General features: G+C 38.4%; 1 pseudogene; it reads right to left on the bottom strand.

The window, feature by feature from the left end:
- Positions 1 to 495: 495 nt before the first annotated feature.
- On the bottom strand, positions 496 to 3,117 carry LOC126095470 (uncharacterized; annotated as a pseudogene).
- Positions 3,118 to 8,170: the final 5,053 nt, after the last annotated feature.

The raw sequence follows: 8,170 nt of genomic DNA, 5'->3' as shown, positions 1-8,170 counted from the left end.
GAAGATGCTTCAAAGTCTCAAGAAAACGCAGGTGGTCGATGAAGCAGAAAAAGATATAGTGGGAGTGATTTGATGGATGACTTTGATGTTGAAAACATACGTTTCAAGACATTTTGCCGTATGTCCGCATCAGATTTTGAATATCTGATATGTTTAGTAGGACCGAAAATATTAAAGGCTGACAACAAATTTCGGAAAGCTATACCAGTTGCTGAGCGGTTGGCACTTACGCTGAGATACCTAGCAACTGGCGATTCCTACACCAGCCTCAGTTTTTTTATTTAAAGTCTCCAAGCAAGTGATATCAAACATTGTTCCTGAAGTATGTGAAGCTCTTACTGGCAACTTGAAGGTGTTTGTAAAGGTAAGTTAGTAAATCATACAAATTTTGTTATTAATGCAATTTTATTCATCAGGTAATAAGTTAAAGAAATAAAAACATTTACATTTAAAGAATGATAAACAATTAAACGCTAAGATTATTACTTTTAATTATTATAAATCAAGCAGATCCAGAAAATATGGATAGTCTTGTTCGGTGTTGTCAGAAGTAGAAGTAGCTGTCTGTTGGAGGTTGCTTTGCATCTGCTCATGGGCATGAACTTGTTGAGTTGAAGGAAGCGGTAAATGCGACGAGCAACTGTAGTCGCTGTTGGTTGAACTTGGTCTAGAATGTTCGAAACAGCCGCTTTCTGCTCTGAAAATCGTGTAGGAAAATTCTTTTTTAACGAAAGCACGTGTTCTGTTGTCCATGGACCGTAGGACGTTCGCTATGTACTCTTCACAGGAGTCGAACTCGTCTCTAGTTTTAGATAAAGCCGTTTGTAGTGCATTATATGCCTCTCCTATACGAAGATCTTCGGCCCTTTTTCTCTGGTTTTTTTTTTTTTTTTTTTTTGGTGAAGCAGATACCTTCGTGCGTTTGTTTGGTGTGGGTGTCAGTTTATTGTGTTGCATTGTTTGATGACCGACATCTGGACTACTAATTTCTTCGGAAGTGCTCGCTGTACCTTCGTTTATATCGATGCCCGCAACCGCTGTTCTTCCAAATCCTCCTTAAATTCCTCCTAAAAGAAAGCGACGACAAAAGAATGATATAAACAATAGCAAAGCAAGTGAAATAAAAAAGGATGGATGTAGGAATAGGAGGATAAACGATAATAATCGTAAAAAATTGGGAACAATGTCAAGTTAATAAGTGAAATTCAGAATATTTCTCATAATGATTACTGCCTATTATTACGCAAAATTACTGATTTTAATTATTATTAATGTTCATAATTATTAAAATGTCCATTATTGTCTATTTATTTAATAATTATTTATATTATTAGGAGTTATTAGTTTCTATTTACTTTTTTGCAGATGCTAGAGACACAACAAGAATGTTTACTTGTAGCGTAGGAGTATGAGAGCAAATGAAACTCTCCTCATTGCCTCGGTGCAATGGATGGCAAACATTGCGCAGTCGAAAGCCCAGTTAATTCTGGAAGCGATTTTTTCAATTATAAAATGTTTGTCAGTTTTGTTCTTTTTGGTCTAGTGGTGGCTGACTACTGTTTTTTGTATGCTGATGTCGGCTGCCAAGGTGGAATTTCGGACTGTGGTGTTTTTCGAAATACATCTTTTTTTAAGAATATGAGTAATGGAACCATCGTGTTTCTGGACGATCGTATCCTCCCAAATAGACAGAAAAAAATACCCTATGCTATTGTCGCAGAGGACGCGTGTACCCTCAACAATCACATCATGAAGAGGTATAGTGCACAACAACCACGGAGGTCAATGAAAAGAATTTTTAACTACAGACTTTCAAGAGCACGTCGGATTGTGTAAAATGCGTTCGGTATACTTTCTTCCGTATTCCGGATACTAAGAAAGCCTATATTACTTCAGCTTGAGAAAGCCCAAAGTGTTATTATGACTTATATATACCTCCATAATTTCTAGCGAGAAAGTTCTGCTTCCAGTGGATCCTGAGGAGAACGGGAATTTAAAGCCAGGAACTTGGAGAAATGACATCACTCCTGCTATAACGTTTACACGATTAGCAAACATTCCACAACGTTCAACGCAGACTGCCCAAGACATTAGAGATGAATTCGCTGCATATTTCATTTCTGAAGAGGGAAGATTGCCATGGCTAGATGATTACCAATAACTTATTAAAGAATTTTCAGCTACTAGCTACATACGTACTAGTTACTGCCTGACTGAACACATTTCAACTATGTGAAGTTTTACCTTTATTAATTCGTATTTTGTTATTTTTATTTTCTCAGATAACATAATATGCAAATAAAATACAAATAAATTTAATGTGCTTCAGTATACTGTGTTAGAAAAATAAATGTTATTCATTATTATTTATTTATTACTAGCTGAGTACCCAGCGTTGCCCCAGTATGTATTCCAATCATGTTACTCCATTTCCTCCTTTTCCCTCTGTGACATTCAGAACTCATTTTCCCATGAATCTTATAATTTTATCACAATTAGCACATTTTTTAATTTTTTAATTTGAAAACTACACGCAATTACTACGTATATCCTAATAGAAATGGTAGTAAGCTAAAATAAATATTAAAGAAATATCGTAAAAAATTATATGATTAATGGTATATAAGAGAATAACACCAAAAAATTTAAAATTAACAAATGAGCAGGGACCGAAACGTAAGCTGAGAAAGATAAAAAGTTAAGTAGCTGTGGTGACAGAACCAAAAAGGGACTGAACCCCATTAAGTTTGTTTACACATTTCCAAAAATAAATATATTTTACTTACATCTGTGTTGATTGTCTCCCGTGAATGATATTTGCATTGCAGAAATTCAAATGTTTTGAAAGCGAACCAGTTTGGAGTGTTCACTTCCTCAACACCAGCGCCAGATTTCCCAGGCTGTCTTCTTCTGGCAGACTTTCCTGTAAGTAGCTAATAAGCTGGTCATTTGTTTTTTTAATTCGGCCACATCCACGCCGAGTTCTGTCGCGATGGAATCCCACGCTTCACTTTTTTTAAATTTTATTTTATATTGGGAGTTTGTTGCATCCCACAGCACAGGGAATTGTTCGTAAGTATTTATGAATTTAATGACAAAATTGTTGGTCCACTCCATTTGAAATCAAAAACCGATGTCCACAACACAGAAAAAGAATAATACCAAGACAAAACTGTACAGCGAGCCAACTGGTAAGTGCTTTGTTGCCGTCCACACCACATGCTTAGCTCGCCGCACATCCCTTTGATGCACCGTCAACAGCCGGAGCCAGACAAGCCACATGCTCGGGCGGCTCGCAAGCCTGTTTCGCGGCAAGTCCTCGGAGCTTACCTCCGTCCATATTACTCGTAAGGCTCGCAAGTCTCACCAGTACACGAGCCACACGAGTGGTGTGGGCGCACCTTCACAAGACACAATTGGCTAGCTTCCTGTCGCGCACATATTCTCAGCTGCTGGCGATACACTGAGCACTGTGTTGTGAAATGTATCAATTGTTTACTTTTCTCAATAACAACTATTTTGTTAGCGAATCACACATTGTCAGTTCCGCAAGCTGTAGGTGAGTAACCAGCACCTGGCATGTACTTGTCATTCCGCCTGAAGGGTACGCCGGTCATTATTTTCATACTGCTCAGACGATGAAAGGGAGTAAACTCTTTTGGTAAGTTTCCATTCCAGTCGCTCAGTGTTAAAAATACAATGGGTTATGGGATTCAACCAAAATTCCAACACAATTGGCGATTGATTTTTGTGGGAATTATCAATCTTTTCTCATTCGAAGAAGAATCACCACCTATGAGTAACGGCCACATTTCTCCTGTTGACCTGTTTAATTATACCCCTTTTTCCAAAACACAGTATAATTAGCACAAACTCCTTTTTGCAGCAGCTATTGTGATAGAATTCTGAAACAGTGTCTCCTTAGACAAGTAATTGCCGACGAGAGAGCTCAATAGCTTACGAAAAACCTCATTGTGTTATTTTACGGTAGCGAAAGAGAAGAAATTAGATGTTTATTTCCATATTAGGAAACTCTTGTTTCACTAGCTGTCGATAGGTCTTAAAGAATTACAGTCAATGGAATGAAGAAACCAAAATAGGAAGTACAACTTCTAATATATCGCCGTCGATAAGAAAGTTCAGTGTGTTTACGAACTGGCAAAATACTCTCCTCCTCGGGTGTCATCATTTGCCCAAATCTCGTTTCGATGTCTCGAGAAATTTAGGAGATATGAGGGTTATTGTAAATATTTCATTCCCGCAGGCGTGAGATCGGGAGTGAACGCGCTACATGGGATCCATTTTCTTGAGATAAGAGACGGATAGAGACATGTTTCCAATTCTAAGGAAAAATTCAATATGTTAGACAAATTTCATACGAAGCAAATTCATAGCGAGACCTGTTTTTCATTGCTAACTTATTTAATTTTGCGTAGTGCCTTATTAAAATGTGTATCTCACAATAAGTATGACGGTTAGCGAGATGATGAGCACCTCGACGCGAAACTGACTTTCAATGCTGCAAGCAAGGAAAAAGTAAAATATTTTTACTGAATACTTTCTTTAAAATCTATGAGAAAGTTTACAGGGTGAGAGCGCTTCGGTTCTGTAAGCGCAGTGCGTCGCCAATCGGCGCGTGCGAAGTATGGTGTACGCGTCTCGATTTGCGCAGAACCAGCGCTACACGAGCAAAACGTGCGCGTCGCGCTGTAGTATCGTGTCATATCACACGTGCTATATGCGTCTCAATTTGGGCTTAGCCTTACGAATGCAAGCAACCGGCTTCGGCGGGGAGCGAGTAACTATTTCAGACGAGTTTAGTAATTCTTGACTGCGTGTTTAAATGCAAGTTCTCGGCAGCACACGACAAAACAAAAACCTTTAGTGGGTACCTTTTCAAGTACCAACTGATTTCTCGTGTACCCTGCTCAGAGCCAAGCATTCGTGAAGTGTGGCGGACTAGCCGACTAGTGTGTCGTGACAAGTTCGTGTCATTGGCTCCAATGCGATCCTGGCAGACGGAGTTCCGTGAAGAAGGCGGAACACACAACTGGAGAGCCCTAAGAAGCCGGAGATACCTGGCGGAAGCAGAAGTCGTCGATAAGGCAACGACTGCCTCATGCGTAGTCTGGCGGAAACGTAGTTGTCCGTTGTTTCTCCGAGAGTATCATGTTTCTTCTGTTAACTGCAGACGTAAAAGGCTAAGGAAAATCTTTGAAATGAACAGTCAAAACCATGTGTCGTAGTTCACACGACACATCGTTTCCTTGTTAATCCCAGCGATATTTCTTTTCTTTCGACGATTCCATTCACAATTCTTGCGTCGACTGGTATCCCATTTTAGAAGCAATGCATCCTTGCGACAAAAATAGCACAACTCAAAAATCTCCATTTATTAGTCGCTACCATGACTAAGTTGAAGAAACGCTTCTTGACCAGTCATCAAAAGTGTGTCCCTTTAATTTCATAATTTTGCCATTAGACGGTAGTTGTGGCAGTTTAATTATTTGAAGTGTGTACATGCTCATGAGAACAAAAGCGTTCCATTGTTAGGTAAGCGGTGAATTCCAAAGCGAACGGATCGTTTGCCGTTGTTTTGTGTTGAAGTCACAAAAAGAGCAACGTGATATTTCTATTTTTGTTATTTTAGTAGACTTAAGCGTAGGACGGTTAAATATTGGATTATGACAGTTTTGAAGAATCATTTCACTAATTTTGCATTATTTAAATGGTAATGAATAAACAGAAATGTTTAATTTCTTTGCTTTTGACATAAAGAGTTCTTAATTATCTAATTTAACCGTTGTACCATTGTTACATAATAGTTTTTCTATAGTGAAGCAACTCAGAACAACAATACATCACTGCAAATAATATGCCAATAATACAGTTCACTGTTTACTTAAAAGAGCTAATGTTCCGTATTTTGAGTTCTGTCGTTTTTCAAGAATACGCTCGCCCGTTTCTGTTCTCTTTCAAGCAGAATAATGATGTTGTGATCAGGATTTTCAGCTGCCATACTGCATGTTAATACGGGAGACGGAACTTCCGCAAATATGAAAGAAGTCCATGAAACAAATCCAAATGATGACGCAGCAGAGAAAGAACATATAAAATACTATATGAACTACGATGTCATAGAAAAAGCATACATCCATAATGCATTTCTGTAATGAAATAGGATCAATAGTTACTGCTTCCAGTTCTGATGGGAACAGAAGTGGCATATACTGCTGCATGTAGACCAGAATGTAGGTTATTTAAAACTCACTCTAACCACTTTCCTGCGCATGAAAACAAGAAGAAACATATGCAACATCTCGATAAAAATACCATTTTAAAGAATTATTATAGTTCTTATTACAAAGGTACTCTCAGTATTAGTCGAATATTCGGACTTTCCATTATGATTCAGTCATTTTAGTGTCTGACAACTGTCAGACTTGTATAATCCTAAATGACACTATCATTTGACTTCTGTGTTTGTGAGAGGTTTTGTTAAGTATGTATCTGCAGCAATGTACACAAAAAATATTATTCAGAATCAGTCCTACACGATATGCAACTTAGCTAGAAATACAAGATTACTAATAATCATTACTCTAGAAAAGATTCATAACTCTAAGTAACTACGAACTATACGTCTGATGACGTAACTAAAAGAGACGTAACTAAAATAAACGCAGTCATTTGGGGTGAATGCTAGAAATTACAAAAACACCATTTGACTTCGGTGTTATGTCCATTCCCGTTAGTGCTGATAAATTTGTTTTTCTAAAGAATATTTCGTTATTGCGTGAAACCTTTTCTTCATTTACGGAAAACCTGACATTTTGAATTGAGTCACTTTGTAACAAGAGTGCGGCATGTCAAAACACGAAGCGCAAAATCCATACATTTTTTAAAAGTGGACGTACGCGTATATGTATGTTCCCCACCTCTCCTAAACCACAGCATCAATTTTACACAAACGTGGTATACATACCACTGACTGTCGGGAAAGAATCGCTCAGCGTTTAAAGCTGACTTACGTATCCAAGTGGTGGTGGTTGGGTCAAAAAGCAGTACTGCCCACGATGTACGAATATCCGTGCTTCAGTCGTCCATTGTTTGACAATGAGAACACTTAAGAGATCTGCAACAAACTTTACACATTAATCTAATTCTTTCCGAAACTTTTTCTCGCTGACAACCCCCACAAAATGGTGCGAGGATAAAAGTTTAGCTCCTAGTACATTTTCGCTGTCCTTGCAGTAGAATTGCCTAATGAAACGTAAAGCTTTAATTTATTATCTCTTTATTAGTAACTCTATTCGGGACACATTTTGCAGAGTGTATGTCCCTACGAAAGTATATCAGTGCACAACGCACAGCTCAGTAGATATGATGTCAAATACTGAGATGCGTGAAAAACTGGCGCATCATGCACAACAGTTTAATTTATTATTTCTTCACTGCTAATTGTAATAGCAACAGATTTCACAGACAGTGCCCACATATATCGCTAAATGTGATTTTAAAAAAGTATCTCTTCTTGCGACACGTAGTACAGGAGGTATGCCGTTAAATCTGAGGTGACTGAAAAACGGCCGCATCACGCAGGATGTTTTAATTTATTACTTCTTTCTTACTAATTCTATTCACAACAGATTTCGCAGAGACTAGCTACATATATCACTACACGTACCTGCAAAATTATACCACAGTACGAAATGCAATTTAAGAGGTGTGACGTAATAAAAATTGAGTTGTGTGAAAATGAAACTGCAGGGCATTATTCGCTAGAGATACGGGTGAAATATGTTAAACTTATTTGATATGTATGTACGCAGGTAAAGCCACAGATAAAAAGCTCATCCTAAATGATTTCAGTCAAATTTGGTGGAAGTATTAGATATGATCAGGAAAGAAATGAGGTATGGGTGAGAGTCACCAGCCTCCTATTGAGGTGGCTCTGATAATGTGAGGACAGAGGAAAAAGGAAGGGATGGACGCAGATAGAGGATGACAAGGAAGAAGAGGAGGAGATGGAAGGGGGGGAGGAAATAATGAGTAGAGAGGGGGGATAGGAGAGAGAGAAAGAGATGGGGAGGTGAAGACTGAGAGGAGGAGGGGATGTACAAAGGAGGGAGGAAGAGGCGGGTGGACTGATGGGGGAAGAGCAGATTGG

The sequence above is a fragment of the Schistocerca cancellata genome, chromosome 8 (assembly GCF_023864275.1).
Source record: "Schistocerca cancellata isolate TAMUIC-IGC-003103 chromosome 8, iqSchCanc2.1, whole genome shotgun sequence".
In the NCBI taxonomy this organism is placed as follows: Eukaryota; Metazoa; Arthropoda; class Insecta; order Orthoptera; family Acrididae; genus Schistocerca; species Schistocerca cancellata.
This window is presented reverse-complemented; position numbering and strand designations above follow the sequence as displayed.